Source organism: Mirounga angustirostris, unplaced genomic scaffold (genome assembly GCF_029215605.1).
Source record: "Mirounga angustirostris isolate CCGP_5_RB_7025 unplaced genomic scaffold, mMirAng1.0.hap1 SCAF_5, whole genome shotgun sequence".
Lineage (NCBI taxonomy): Eukaryota > Metazoa > Chordata > Mammalia > Carnivora > Phocidae > Mirounga > Mirounga angustirostris.
Window position 1 is genome coordinate 138,599,310 of NW_026991713.1, and position 14,554 is coordinate 138,613,863.

The window sequence follows — 14,554 nt, forward strand, 5'->3', positions numbered from 1 at the left end:
AATATTAGTTTCAGGTGTACAATGTAGTGATTCAACACTTTCATCCATCACCCAGTGCTCATCACAAGTGCTCTCCTTCATCCCCATCACCCATTTCCCCCATCCCCCACCACCTCCCTGCTGGTGACCAGCAGTGTGTTTTCTAGAGTGAAGAGTCCATTTCTTGGTTTGTCTTTTTTCTCTTTGCTTTGTTTCTTAAATTCCATATATAAGTGAAATCATATGGTATTTGTCTTTCTCTGACTTATTTCACTTGGCATAGTATCCTTTAGCTCCATCCCTGTTGTTGCAAATGGCAAGATTTCAATCTTTTTGATGGCTGAGTAATATTCCATTGTATATACACCACATCTTTATCTATCCGTCAGTAGACACTTAGGCTCACTCCATAGTTTGGTTATTGTGGACATTGCTGCTATAAACATTGGGGTGCCAGTGTCCCTTCAGATCACTATGTTTGTATCCTTTGGGATAAATACCTAGTAGTGCAATTGCTGGGTCGTATGGTAGCTCTATTTTTAACTTTTTGAGGAACCTCCATACTGTTTTCCAGAGTGGATGTACGAACTTGCATTCCCACCAACAGTGCATGAGGGTTCCCCTTTCTCCACAACCTCGCCAACACCTGTTGTTTTTTGTGTTGCTGATTTTAGCCATTCTGACAGGTGTGAGTGATACCTACAAAGAGCCAGTTTTGATTGAGGAAGGATTACACAATGTGAGTACAAAACAGGAGATGTCATTTCAGTATAAAGTATTCCCATATCGCTTAGGTTACTGGCCTTTTCTGTAATTTAGGAACTTATCTGTGTATCAAAATGTCTGCCTGAGTGTAGATATAGGCAAAAACGAAGAAAGTCTAACCACCAACTTTGGTGGTCTTTCCAAGGTGGTCCATCTCACTGGGCTAGGAGTGATTTCAGCAGTGGAGAGGAGGGGACTGGGTCCAGATTACAAGTGCAGGGACCCATACTGGCTGAACCTGACAAGAGCTTCCCACATGGCCCACCAGTCCTCTCTGGAAGTGAGCTTTAAATGCTAGAAGTCCGTGCTTTCCATACTACAGGAAATTTCACTCTTAGGTGTCTCTTATTTTTAAAGTCATTGCTATGAATATCATTATTTAACCTGTAAGCTTCTTAGAGCTAGGATGTGACATCGTATCACAATGCAAGAGGCACCCAACACGGACGGCAATCAATACACGGAAGTGGAAAACGCAGACTTGCCAGCATTTGACCCCGTCAGTAGGACCCAGGAGAGCCACAGGTGCAGGGATGGGTCTGGGCACAGCGACCCAAAAAAGACTTTCTAAAGGGTGTTAACGCCTACCACTGGGACCAATTCAAATGTATGTCTATATAATCAATACTCAGTAGGAGCAGACGTACAGGAAACCAGGCAGCAAGCTTCAAGGAGGTGGACAGATCTTCGGCGTCCCCTGAGACCACGGCGACCACGGAGAAGAGAGCTGACCCCAAAGCCGCCTGCCCTGGGCGCGCCCGGGGGCCTCTCCTGGGCCTGACCTCTGCCGTGGCCCAGGGCCGCTCGGGGACGGGGGTGTCTCTGCCCCGGTGGAAGGGGTCCCGAGGACGGAGAGCAAGGGTCTGGAGTGTGTGTCGCTGTCCAGGGGTGAAGAAAGCGTGCGCGGGACGGGGCGGGGTTGCGTGCGCGCCCGCGCCAATCACGGGGTGAGGGGAGGGCTGGGGTCGCGGTCCAGAGGAGGGGGGAGGGCAGGGGTCTGGGGAGTGTGTCGCGGTCCCAGGGTTGGGGGGGCTGGGGTCGCGGTCCCGGGGGTGGAAGGCAGGGGTCTGGGGAGTGTGTCTCTGTCCCAGGGTGAGGGGGGCGGGGATCGCGGTCCCAGGGGTGGGGGGCAGGGGTCTGGGGAGTGTGTGTCGCGGTCCCAGGGTGAGGGGGGAGGGATCGCGGTCCCAGGGGTGGAGGGCAGGGGTCTGGGGAGTGTGTCGCGGTCCCAGAGTTGGGGGGGCTGGGGTCGCGGTCCCGGGGATGGAAGGCAGGGGTCTGGGGAGTGTGTCTCTGTCCCAGGGTGAAGGGGGGCTGGGGTCTTGGTCCCAGGGGTGGGGGGCAGGGGTCTGGGGAGTGTGTGTCGCGGTCCTAGGGTAAGGGGGGCGGGATCGCGGTCCTGGGGGTGGGGGGCAGGGGTCTGGGGAGTGTGTCGCGGTCCCAGGGTGAAGGGGGCTGGGGTCGCAGTCCCGGGAGTGGAAGGCAGGAGTCTGGGGAGTGTGTGTCGCGGTCCCAGGGTGAGGGGGGCGGGGATCGCGGTCCCAGAGGTGGGGGGCAGGGGTGTGTGTATCGCTGTCCCGAGGTGAAGGAGGCGGAGGATACGGTCCCTGGGGCCGGGGAGAGGGGGGCGGGGTGCGGCGGCGGCTGGCAGGCGGCAATCTGGAGGCCGGGAAGGGGTGGCCCTACGCTGGGGCCGGGCCGCCTGCTCAGGTCGCAGCGGGGGCGGTGGGGACTACGGGGCAGGGCCGGAAAGCGTGCGCGGGACGGGGCGGGGTTGCGTGCGCGTCCGCGCCAATCACAAGCGCCGCCGGGAGGGGCGCGCGCACGTAAAGGCCGGGAAGCAGAGGGGCGGGCCGGGCTTCGCGCGCAGCCAATCGGGGCGCCACGCCGCCATGACGTGAGGCTCTCCCGGGCTCAGAGCGCCAGTCGGCAGGCCGGGCCGGTGAGTACGCGGGCGCGCGGGCGCGCGGGCGCGCCAGGCGGGACTTCCGCCGAGCCCCGGAAGCGGGAGCTGTGTGTTCTCATGCGAACGGGAAGGAGCGTTGGGGCGCCGGAGTCGCGAGGTTGAGACATTTTCGGGCCCGAAACGGGAAGGAGCCGCCGCCGCCCGCCGCCAGCCCGTGCCGCGCCGCCCCCGCCGCTCGTCCGGGCCGGCCGCGCCCTCCCCGCCCCTCCCTCTCGGCCCGTCCGCGTGTGGCGCGGTCGCCGGGCACCGGGGCTGCGGCGGCCGGCGGCCGGGCGGCGGCGGCGCTGCTGACAGGTGAGCGCCGCGGGCGACGGGCGGGCCCCTCGGTCCCCTCCGCTCCCTGCTCCGTGCTGGGCCGCCGCCTCGGACCCGCGCCGCGCCCGCCTGTCACGGGCCGCCATCTTCCCGGAGGACGCGGCGGGCGGAGTGCGGGCCGGACCGGGCCGGGCGGTGGGAAGGGCCGCGGTGGCGGGGCCGCGCCGGGCTGTAGGGCCCGAGTGAGTGGCAGGGCCCGAGTGCGGGGCGGGCCGGGCGGCACCGGGGGGCCGGGCGGGGGCAGGGCCGGGGTCTGGGGCCGGGCCGCGCCGCCGTCCGGCCCGCACTGCGGAGGCCTCGCCCTGCCCTCCGCCCCGGGCCCGGGCCCGCCGGCCGGCGGAGCGGGGAGGGGACGGGGTCATTGGACCAGGAAGTGGGGATCCTGTTGCTACGGGTGTGTCTGGGGAGCTCCCGTTCTCCTCTCGGTAGGCTGGAGCAGAGGCGGGTTCTGAAGGAATTAGAAAAAAAAATCAAATCTAAGGATGCCTTGTGTTCGAAATAGGACCAGGATCCACGGTGGTGAAAAGGACAGGTCAGCAGTCTCCTACCACCTGCGTCTCAGTCGTGTCCAATCAGAACGTAAACTTAGATTTCAGCGCAGTTTTGTACTGCATCTTGATTTCTCCTTGTTTTTTATGTGAGATGGCCTTTAATTTTGGATGAGATGCAACGAGAAAATGATACGTAGGGTGGTTCTTAAGCGTTCGAGACCCTCTTCCTGGCTGCAGTGTAATTTGTCCTAATCTTAAGTGGAAGTTTGAAGTTTTGGATGACTGAGGAAACAGAAGGATTTTCCTGCAGGGAAGTTAGTTGGTAAGTGTGAAGGTTTTTTAAAAGGATAATGCCAGCTTGAGGACGAATATTGTAAGTATACAAGTTATTTTTCCTTTTGAAAGTTTTTTTTCCTCTTGTAATATTTAGCTGGTCTCTTGAGTGTGTTAAGAATTTGAAACGCACTTGAAATAGGTGCTAAGTTGTCGTTTGCCAAAGGGGGGAGGGGAAGAGTGATGTTCCCTTCTCTGTGGTGCACTGCCTGTGCAATGTGCAATTTCCATACTTCCCCCACCTGCGTGGCTCCCTCTAATTTACAGTCGGGGTAATTTACAGAAGTTGAAATGGTTGCGGCTTTTCAACTTTCCTCTGTATTTAGTGTACGGAGAGGCAGTTTTATACTCAAGCTGTGAGTGATCTCTTGACTCAAGTTTGCTTGTGCTGCTAAAGGCATCAGATTATAGCAAGTTTATTATTCAACCATAAAGTTGATTTGTGTACTTCCCTTTGAAACTTGCCTTTGGTTAGAAATAAATTTCATTCTGTATTTTGACCCGTTAATGTGAGTTGATTTGTTTACATGAAAGAATGGTGTGGCTTCTTCCTGATCAGAAAGGACTTACCCTCCTGGTGCTTCACTTTCTTCATCTCTAAGAGGGGTTAGTAATGTCAGCCTCATAGGGCTGTCCTAACCAAGTCGATGCTGGCTGTTTTTACTGTTTATTTTTATTACTGAATTTCTTATTAAAACTTGAAAATGGTGTTTACCTCATTACTGTTTTCAGTATTCTTTCTGTGATTGTCAATTTTAATTTGATAGACAGTTTTTATTTTGGGGGGTTTTGTTTTTGCTTGATTGCATGTATTTGGGCAGAGGAAGCAGGTTCCGAGGACAAAATGTGTATTTTGAGAGAGGAATTATACTATATTTGAGTGGGAGCCAGAGAGAAAATGGATGATAACGTGAGTGTTAGCATTCATTTAACAGGTTTTGTAGAAGAGTAGCTGAAATTAAATGGCAGCACATTGAGGGAGGTATTTGATTTTATTTAGGGTTCCTAGAGATTGTGTTTAAAAAAAAAAGTTGGGAGTTGGAGACTTTATCGAACTTAATATGATTTCCACAAGGAGGCACAAATTTTGACAAATACGTATTTAAACTGTAGAAACATTCTAGTCACTTGTTTTTATGAAGCAGTCTTCACATATCATAAAACATAATTCTGAAATGTGAAGTGCATGTTGGGAGCACCAGGTCGTTAACAGTAATACAATAAGCAGTGCCTTCAAGGAGCCCCACAACTGTAAAGTGGATTTGCAACAGTATTTACAAGTTTTTGTAGTGGGAGACCTGAGGTCCATGTTATCAAGTGGGAAGTGGCTGACAGACTTCTTCCACTGTTATTTCCATGTCATGCTGGAGTTCATACTTTCCATAGTGATAAGTAGGATTATTATTTAGGTCTTCTAATTTTAGTAACATGTGCTATCTTTATGATGGTCCCTAGAGATTGTTAAACTGTATAGATATATGTTCCTTTAAATTCCATTTGTTGGGACACCTGGGTGGCTCAGTCGTTAAGCGGTCTGCCTTCGGCTCAGGTCATGATCCCAGGGTCCTGGGATGGAGCCCCGCATCGGGCTCCCTGCTCGGCCGGAAGCCTGCTTCTCCCTCTCCAACTCCCCCTGCTTGTGTTCCCTCTCTCGCTGTGTCTCTGTCTGTCAAATAAATAAATAAAATCTTAAAAAAAAAAATTCCGTTTGTTAGTGTCCTCATGTTAAAGGCACAAGTTTTAAATATGCTTTCATAACCCATGGTTGTACTCTTGCAGAGTTCTCTCATACTTAAGGATTTTTTCAGATAGGTAAAGGCAAGAAAATCAGTATATTGTAATTCCTCCTATAAAGTCATTGACTCAACCTTTTTCTAATGGACAGAAGAAAACAAACACTGAAGTTGTTTTTATGGAAAATACATTGTTAAAAACAGACACTGTTCCTGGGCATTGTTGCTTATGCTGTGTTGTAAAACTTTATTCCTGTAAAGAGTTCTCTTTTCTGTAAGAGCTAATTTTAGAGCAGTAAATGAGGCACTGCCTTTTGAGAGCGCTCAACTCACCAGATCTGATTTTAGTTTAGTTTAGTTCAGCTCAGACTTTTGCTGCTAATTGTTGCACTTGTTGATCTCCCTGGAGCGACTCGACTCCTGGAGTTCTCTGGATTCAAAAATGAATTTCTTTATAGGAATATGGAATTGTAGGGGTGACTGGGTGGCTCAGTCATTAAGCATCTGCCTTCGGCTCAGGTCATGATCCTGGGGTCCTGGGATGGAGCCCTGGCTCCCTGCTCAGCAGGGAACCTGCTTCTCCCTCTCCCTGCCCCACTCCCCCTGCTTGTGCTCTCACTCTCAAATAAAATCTTAAAAAAAAAAGGAATATGGAATTGTAAAGTGGAAAGCCATTAGGTTCTCTTATTAGAAGGAAGATAACTCCAATGTGGAAATGTTTTTTTCCCTAACATTCCAGCACTTTATTTTCCCTGCATTTAAATGTTTCATCTCAGGAACAGTGAAGATGAGTATTAAGTCGGCTCATGTTTCCTTTCCTTCTTCTCTTCTCCCACCCTAAAGCCCCTTTTGTCCCTTTAATACTTTCATAAACTGTCTTTTCACCATTTTTCTGTTAAGCTCTCATGGCTCAGTTAATAAGGGCTGCAGGTGAGTGATGCCACCACTTTTGCGTCTGTCACGATTCGTTTTTTTCTTCAGTGTGCTCCCTACTTCCCTGATAGTGAGACCTAGGTCACGGAGTGCATTGTGTTAACACTAAGGACATTTCATATTTAACTAAAATTTGAAGTCATCCTACTTGATTTTTAGAGAGAGTTTAGTAATCATTGAGCTGAGACTTCACTGAAAGTGTTCTTTATGAAATCTGATATGCAAACGTATGGGCTTGAAAACTTACAAATTAGGGTAGTATTTATTTGTGTGATAAAAATAAAATGTCTCTTCTATTTACAACACACCATTTTAGTCACACTACACCAGAGGTTGCTTTACAGGCATATCCTGATTGTTAGGCCCTTTTAAAAAACTCCTCCGTGACTATCCCCTGTCTAAATGAGAAACGCCCAGGGGCCTGGCTCCAGGGGCCTTGGCATTTCTGCTGCCTCCTTGCTGGCTGGGCCGCCTTCCCTTGGCCTAAACTGACCACTCACTGCCTCTCTCCCTCAGAACCATGGAGTTGCAAATGGTGTTGCCTTTGCTCCCTGTAGTTCTTTGCCTGAAATTGAATGTCTTTGCTCTTTAATCCATCTTTGTAAAGATATTTCTAGGAGTTCTTCAGGAATCCTTGCCTTAATTTCTAAGGTCGTACTTAGTGCTTCTCTGTTTCTGTAGCACCTCAGGCATAACACCTAATGAATTACCGGAAGCTCCTTGTGGATGTGAAACCTCCTTGCCCAGCTCAGTTCCAGGTGCCCTGTACAGATCTTCCTTGACTTGTGATGGGGTTATGCCCCGGTATACCTGCTGTAGGTTGAAAATATTGTTAAGTTGAAAGTGGGTTTCGTACACCTAACCTTGAACATCACAGCTTAGCCTTGTTTACTTTAAACATGCTCAGAACACTTACATTAGCCTGCAGTTAGGGCAAAATCATCTAACACAAAGCCTATTTGTTTATGAAGTGTTGAGTATCCCATGTAATTCATTGAATACTGTACTGAAAGTGACAGACAAAATGGCTGAATGGGTGCAGGACAGTTGTCAGTGTATCAGTTGTTACTCCCGTGATTGCGGGGCTGACTGGGAGGGAGCTTGCTAGCTGGGGCAAGATCGAAATTCAAAATTTGAGGTAATGGTTTCCACTGAATGTGTATCGCTTTTGCACTACTGGGAAGTTGAAAAATTGTAAGTCGAACCATCGTAAATTGGGGACCATCTCTAGATGTTTAGTAAACTTTGTTCAACTAGATGGAAAAAGGCATGTCTAAAGACACCTCTCATTTTGGTTGTAGGGAAATGATTTGCAGATTGTACAGTTGCATGCCTTCGTAAACAAACATAAAAATCTTCACTTGAAATGAGTGCAATAGAAAATGCACGGTTATACTTACAAAATGTTAGTGATTTGATAGCAATAACCTAGTGTGTGTCGTGTTTTGGATGGCATCATTTGATCATGTGACCTGGATTGTACTCTTTCTCAGTCTTTAAAAACTTGCTCCCTTTTAATAACAAACGTTTCTTTGGCTTTAAAATTAAAACATTATATTAACCTAAAACAAATCAATTACAATAGTGAAAATGTATTTTTAAACTTCAGTGGATTTTTCCAGTTTTCATTCCCTGTGAGAGTCCTTGCTACAGGGTCTGGTAGGGACGAAAGCCACTGAAAGGAAAGACAAGGGTTCATGCCTTCCTTGAGCAGGTGTTTTTGATCAGTAAGACACTAGCAATGCAAAGACGAATGATGCCAGAACTTTTCTCTAAGGCTTGTGGTCTAGAAGGGATTAGGAAAGTGCATTGTTTTATTTAAAGTAAAGCAGACAGGCATTTGGATTCTTGAAGCTTCCATCCACAAAACTTGTTGATGGCTCTCAGCACCACACTCCCTCGAGTGGTTTCGCTCTTAGAGTTGTATTACTATAGCACATCCTGTGGCAGGCCCTCTCATCTCCCTTCCCTGCCTTATTTTTCTTTGTGGCTCTTATTACATTATAACATACCATGTAATTTCCATATCTTATGTACGGTCTGTCTTCTGGGGCTTGAATTAACTCTGTGAGGTTGAGGATTTCTATTTTGTTCATTGACAGGAACCCAGACCTTTCAGTGGTACAGAGTATTCACTAAATAATTCATGAATAAATCCTAGGGTTATAATGGTGAACAAAAGGGATGGATTGCCCTCCTTTTTGGAGCTCATGGTCCACAGAGGCAGGAGGATGACCAAATAACCACATATGAGAGCCATACATTGTGCTGGCCTTGTAGGCCTTAAGGGGCCAGGAGGCTCGCTCCCTAAGGAAGAGTGTGGTGGGGTGGAGTCAGCCTGGTAGGCAAACAGGATGAGTGTCAACGATTCTGAGCACAGGGATTTGGAGGAATAATCTGAATGAGGCTCAGTAAAGAAGGGCCAGTCAAGGTAGCAGCTGGATCATACAGGGTGTGAAACATCTCAGTATAGGTGAGAATTTTGCTCTGTATCCTAAGAACAGTTGAAAGCACTTGGAGGGTTTTCAGCAGGAGAATTAGATGACCTTTTTAAGTGATTATTCTGCTTTATGGAGAGTGGCATGGAGAGGAAGGAAAGGGCACACATGGACAGGTGTTACTCGACCTGAGATGGAGGGCCCTGGTGTTTATGCTTGTGTTCATCACAGGGGAAAAGGCCAAGCCTTGGCCTAAATGAAGAATAGTTTGCTTAGAAACTCTTTCATTTGTATTATACAGAAGGTTTAAAACAATAGTTTAAAAATATGCCTTAAATTTGCTAGTATTTATCAGTTGTAATGTTTGTTATTCCAGTTTTTATTAAGGTAGACTAATTGACAGATTCCTTTTTTAGAAACATCGCTGAAAAATGAGAACATCCTGTTTTCAGATTTCAAAAAGCTTTGTTTTATTGTCAAAGCTCAAAATATAAGGATAAAAACATAGTGATTAATGTGATACAGATTTACAAGTTGCCTTTTAGCTCTCTGAACATATTAAACATCCCCTTTTCAAATATTTTTTTTCCTGAAAGTATCATGTCCTTTAAAACCTGTTCTTTAAAGACTACTTTCTGAACATTTCTCTTTGTTGATTACGTTATCTCTATCTCGTTCTTAAATCTTACCATCTGTGTAATTTCTGCCTTACTGTGTGTGTGTATCTGTCTCTCTATATATATCCCCACAGAATGTACAGTACTGTAATCCATTGCTGCCTGGCTTTTCCCAACTCTGCAGTCATAGAATAGCAGGAACCTTTGAAAGTAGACTTGAAGTCCCTGTGGAAGGTTACCTTTTAGAAATCTAGGCATTTAGAATGCAAAACCATTTCTCTTGTGTCTTTAGGAGGTAAAAACATTCAAATAATTGATAGTATGTTGGTTGTCATTTGGTGCAGAAGTTTAGTGTGAAAACCTTTTTGGAAGAAACTTTCCTTGGGATTATTGGAAGTCCCATGTTCCTTTTTGATGAATATCCGTATCTCCAGTCTAATGCTGTTTCCGGTTTCCCTTCAACGGGTCACTTGAGTACAGACCATTGTACAAATGAGTAACTGATGAATCAGCAGTATTTCCTTCTTCATACCTTAAATACGGGGGTGGGGACCATCAGTGAAGACCAAAGGTGAAATGACTATAGTAGTTCACAGTAGTTGCTGTTTGTGCATGCAGCTCTTCACACTTCTTTGTATATGTTGATGTGTTTCCATTTCTTCTGCTGAAATGATTACCTTTCAGGCCTCTGTGCAGGAGAGTTAACCCTAAGGGTGAATGGACTGAGGGAAGAAAATACATTTGCCGGCACCTGGGTGGCTCAGTTGGTTAAGCGTCTGCCTTCCGCTCAGGTCATGAGCCTGGGGTCCTGGGATTGAGCCCCGTGTTGGGCTCCCTGCTCAGCGGGGAGTCTGCTTCTCCTTCTCCCTCTGCCTGCCGCTTTGCCTACTTGTGCTCTCTCTGTCAAGTAATTTAAAAAAAAAAAGAAAAGAAAATACATTCACCACACAAAACTGCAGAAGCAGCCAGGCATGCGGAATTTAAGTCTTTGTGACCTGGTGAAACTCCACTTCAGAGTGAAGTGTCTTCCTGCACAAGAATGCCTTGAGGTCCTAAATGACCATAAGTTTTAGTAGTTTGAGTCAGGCCCAGGGACATTCTTGGCACTTTGCCTTTGAAGTTCAGAATATTGAGGGGCACCTGGGTGGCTCAGTCGTTAAGCGCCTGCCTTCAGCTCAGGTCATGATCCCACGTCCTGGGATCGTCCTGGGATCGAGCCCCACATCTGCTTCTCCCTCTCCCCGTTTGTGTTTCTGCTCTCGCTAACTCTTTCTGTCAAATAAATAAATAAATAAAATCTTTAAAAAAAAAAAAAGTTAACATTGAGAGTGTGCTTGTCACTGTGGAGGTTTTTGATCTGTTAACTCACTGTAAGTTTTTCATGAAAATGCAAGATTACAGCTCAAGGTAAAAAGTCATAGGTCAGATGTTTTCTGGGGGTCGTTTATGGCCACAAATTGTATTACTAGGTGATTTTATGAGCAGAGCAAATAAAAGTGGATCATTAACTTCCAATTTACATTTTGGTGTGTAGGTGCGGTTAGGTAAGTTTATTGAAAACTGGTAAACAATGTATTTACCAAGTGTTTAATAATAATTATAGTACATTTAATCAGCCCTAATCCAGTTGCAGGGAGAATTTTGTTTTCATCAGCACCATTGTTCACTGTGGAGTTAGAAGACTGAGAGGGAAAGCTTTCCTTCTTTTACACTATTCCTACAATGTTCTGTGTGAGTGTAGTAACAGTTTGGAGTAGGACATTGTCTGAGACTGAGTTTTTATTTTATTTATTTATTTTTTTTTTTTAAAGATTTTATCTATTTGACAGAGAGAGACACAGCGAGAGAGGGAACACAAGCAGGGGGAGTGGGAGAGGGAGAAGCAGGCTTCCTGCCGAGCAGGGAGCCTGATGCGGGGCTCGATCCCAGGACCCTGGGATCATGACCAGCCAAAGGCAGACGCTTAACGACTGAGCCACCCAGGCGCCCCGATCTACTTTATTTTATTAACTGAGATTTGTTAACTTGTTTCTGAAATAACTACCAGGAAATAGGATTTTCGAGCTTTGAGGACTCATACTGAAGCCCACAGTAGTGTAAAGTTAATGCAGACTACAGCTAGTTAGCAGGTGGCAGAAGCCTTGTGCCTTTGGTGTCCTCTCTGAGCTCAGTCCTGCATTGCACTCTTAATTACAGAACTCAACGTAAGATGCTTAACACTGGGATTTCAAAAGAAAAACTGAAATTGGTGAAAGCGTTAACTTTATGTATGCTACAGAATTTTTTTTAAAAAGATTTTATTTATTTATTTATTTGAGAGAGAGAATGAGAGACAGCACGAGAGGGAAGAGGGTCAGAGAGAGAAGCAGACCCCCCGCTGAGCAGGGAGTCCGATGAGGGACTTGATCCAGGGACTCCAGGATCATGACCTGAGCCGAAGGTAGTCGCTTAACCAACTGAGCCACCCAGGTGCCCGCTACAGAATTTTAAGTTGGCATTTTATGTTTTTAAAGCAGCATCTTAAAGCTGCTATTAAACTGTTTTTAAAAACATTGAAATAACATTTATTTTAAGAAAAGTAAGAATATTTGTCATTTTAGATAATTTAACTTACTGGCTTTAATCAACTTGGGAAGGCACTAATAGGTCTTCCAATTTGCATCATATATTAAAGATTGCAGTTTACATATTGTCTTTGAGAAATAGTTTGAGGAAATTCCTATAAATTCGGTGGTTTCCTTCCTAAACTGCACAGACGGTTTTAAACCTTGATATCCACGCTACTGTGCAGGGCTTCATGTTTAGGCTCTGGAAGTGTCAGCCCCTGTATTCATACTCCTCACCTTTTTGTGAAGAGGAGCTCAGACCTGAGAGAGGGTTACTTAGGTGAGCACTGTACCACCTCTCCTGGCTTTTAGTTTACTATCCTCAACAACTGTTTTTGCTTGCTTCCTGCTGTGTGCAATGACTTCAGATTTTAACAGCCTTTCGCTTGCCTACAAAATGTGAGAAATGAATGCAGATTGCCACAGTTCTCACCCTCAGCAATGTATTTGGCTTGGAATTCAGAGGACCCAAAATCCTTGCTTGTTTTTGTTTTTCAGAACACCTGTTGTGCTGTTTGGAAAACTGAGGCCTGGAGACAGTTTGCTTTACATGACATGATGAAGAGCAGAAAATGGGGTCTATATAGTTTCTTCTAAGTCCATTGCAAACAGGAGCCAACTCTTGGACAGTTTAGGTGTCCTACCTATGCGTTAGGTCCAAGTAACCTGATATATCTGTGGCTAATGCCACACAGCCCAGCTAAGCTTCAGAAATGCTGGTTTTAACCAGAAAGTTTTAATAGTACTTTTTATAGTGAGTGTCATTGGGGTCAGGGGCTCCCCACATCCCAAGACTGAGAGAAGTCATTTGCCTTGCTGAGCAATCATTCAGAATTACTGGAGCTGATGCTGACGCTGCTAGGTTGCTTGGAACTTTTATGGTGTTATTATGTTCATCTGTTGAGCTATACTCCCGAGGAGTCGTGATCCAGTTATTTCTAAAATGGAGATGGTATTATGCCTAGGAAACACATCCTTTGTATATCATACTGAAAGATGATCTAAAGTAGTATTTTTGAACCCATAACTATGGAACTTAAATTCTTTTTTTAAGAGTAGTGTCACTTTTATAAGGAGCACTTCATGTTAGGTGGTATTCATTGTATTTCAGTATTATCTGATTAGCATGGTCATGTTGGGAAATGTGAAAGCATGTTCAGTTGTCATACCTGGCATTTGAGCCCTGGTCTTGGGCTCTGGCTGCTACTTTGTGAGTCACTGTGGTGCTTCGTGGCTCCCTGGGTCGGGCCTCTGGCTGCCTAGTAATTAGTAATGACTGCATTGGTTTAATCATGCTCTGTGCTGTACCTGCCCTAAACATGCTCACAGCAGGTAAGATGGGTGTGCCCAGCATCACTACCTGGTTAGTGCGAGAGTCCGGGTGCTGGGTGTGCCTCAAGCCCCTGCTTTTGACCTCCTCCTCAGATGCCCAGCTTGTTGTTCATAAGGTGGATTGGGGGATCCTTGAACTTCTGAGTCTGTGTGTAACATTTCTGGTACATGTCTCTTTTTCCAGTGGAAGGACTCAGCTTTTAGCAGATTTTCAAAAAGATCTTTAATAATCTCTTCCTTCAATACAAGTAATAGTTTTAGTGTGTTTGCCACGTGGGAACTTCAAGGATTTGCTGTTATTTTGGTAATTAAATGTAATTTTTTATTGTCAACATCACTTTGTATTTAACTCTTCTATATGGTTAGATTCCAAGAACACACATATGCACACATACATACAGCACCTAGAGAGTACCTGAAATGAAATGAAAATGAACCCACAGTAATTTTACCCCAACCTAAAAATACTGCCTTTTCCCACGTTAACATATTATTTGTAGTATGCAGCAACAGAGGCTTTTACTTGGAATCATCATTTTAAATACCAAGAATTTATTCCCACGTGTTTATTGCGTGAAAGACACAGTGGCTAAAAAACACATATTTGCTGAGGTTTTATTCCCTTAGGTGCTGTGTCAGGAATACAGTGGCCAAGAAGGTAGACATTCCTGCCCCCCCCCCCCCAACATTGGAGAGAGACTGTGCATTTGACACACTCTGTCACTGGGTGTCAAGGGTTTGTACCCCAGGCAGTGGGGAAGATGGGGAGTCCCAAGTGCAGGCCTTCGGGGATGTCAGCTACAGGGTGGAAGACAGTCTCCCGTTTAAGAAAGGTCATCTGTGAAGAATTGGTGGGGTTGGAGATAAATAAGAAGTTGGGGTAGTGATCTGGTTCAGAGACGATGGTTATCTGAGCAATTTATCAGTAATAGAGATCGAGAGATAGATAAAGGCTTATTTGAGAGGAAGAGGTTAAAAATGTATGTGTAGGTTTCTGGTTTTGGGCAGCTGGATAGATGATATGCTCTCTTTCCTTGAGATGGAGG

General features: G+C 46.1%; 1 protein-coding gene across 2 annotated transcripts in view; it reads left to right on the forward strand.

The window, feature by feature from the left end:
* Positions 1–2,734: 2,734 nt before the first annotated feature.
* LARP4B (La ribonucleoprotein 4B) overlaps positions 2,735–14,554 on the forward strand; it is an 88,028-nt gene continuing 76,208 nt past the window's right edge. Inside the window, exon 1 of one of the 2 annotated variants that reach the window (XM_064592162.1) lies at positions 2,735–3,004. The gene's annotated coding sequence lies outside the window, so the exon portion shown is untranslated. Of the gene's footprint in view, positions 3,005–3,678; positions 3,839–14,554 lie in introns of those variants that run through there. The other variant, XM_064592163.1, reaches the window with a different exon arrangement.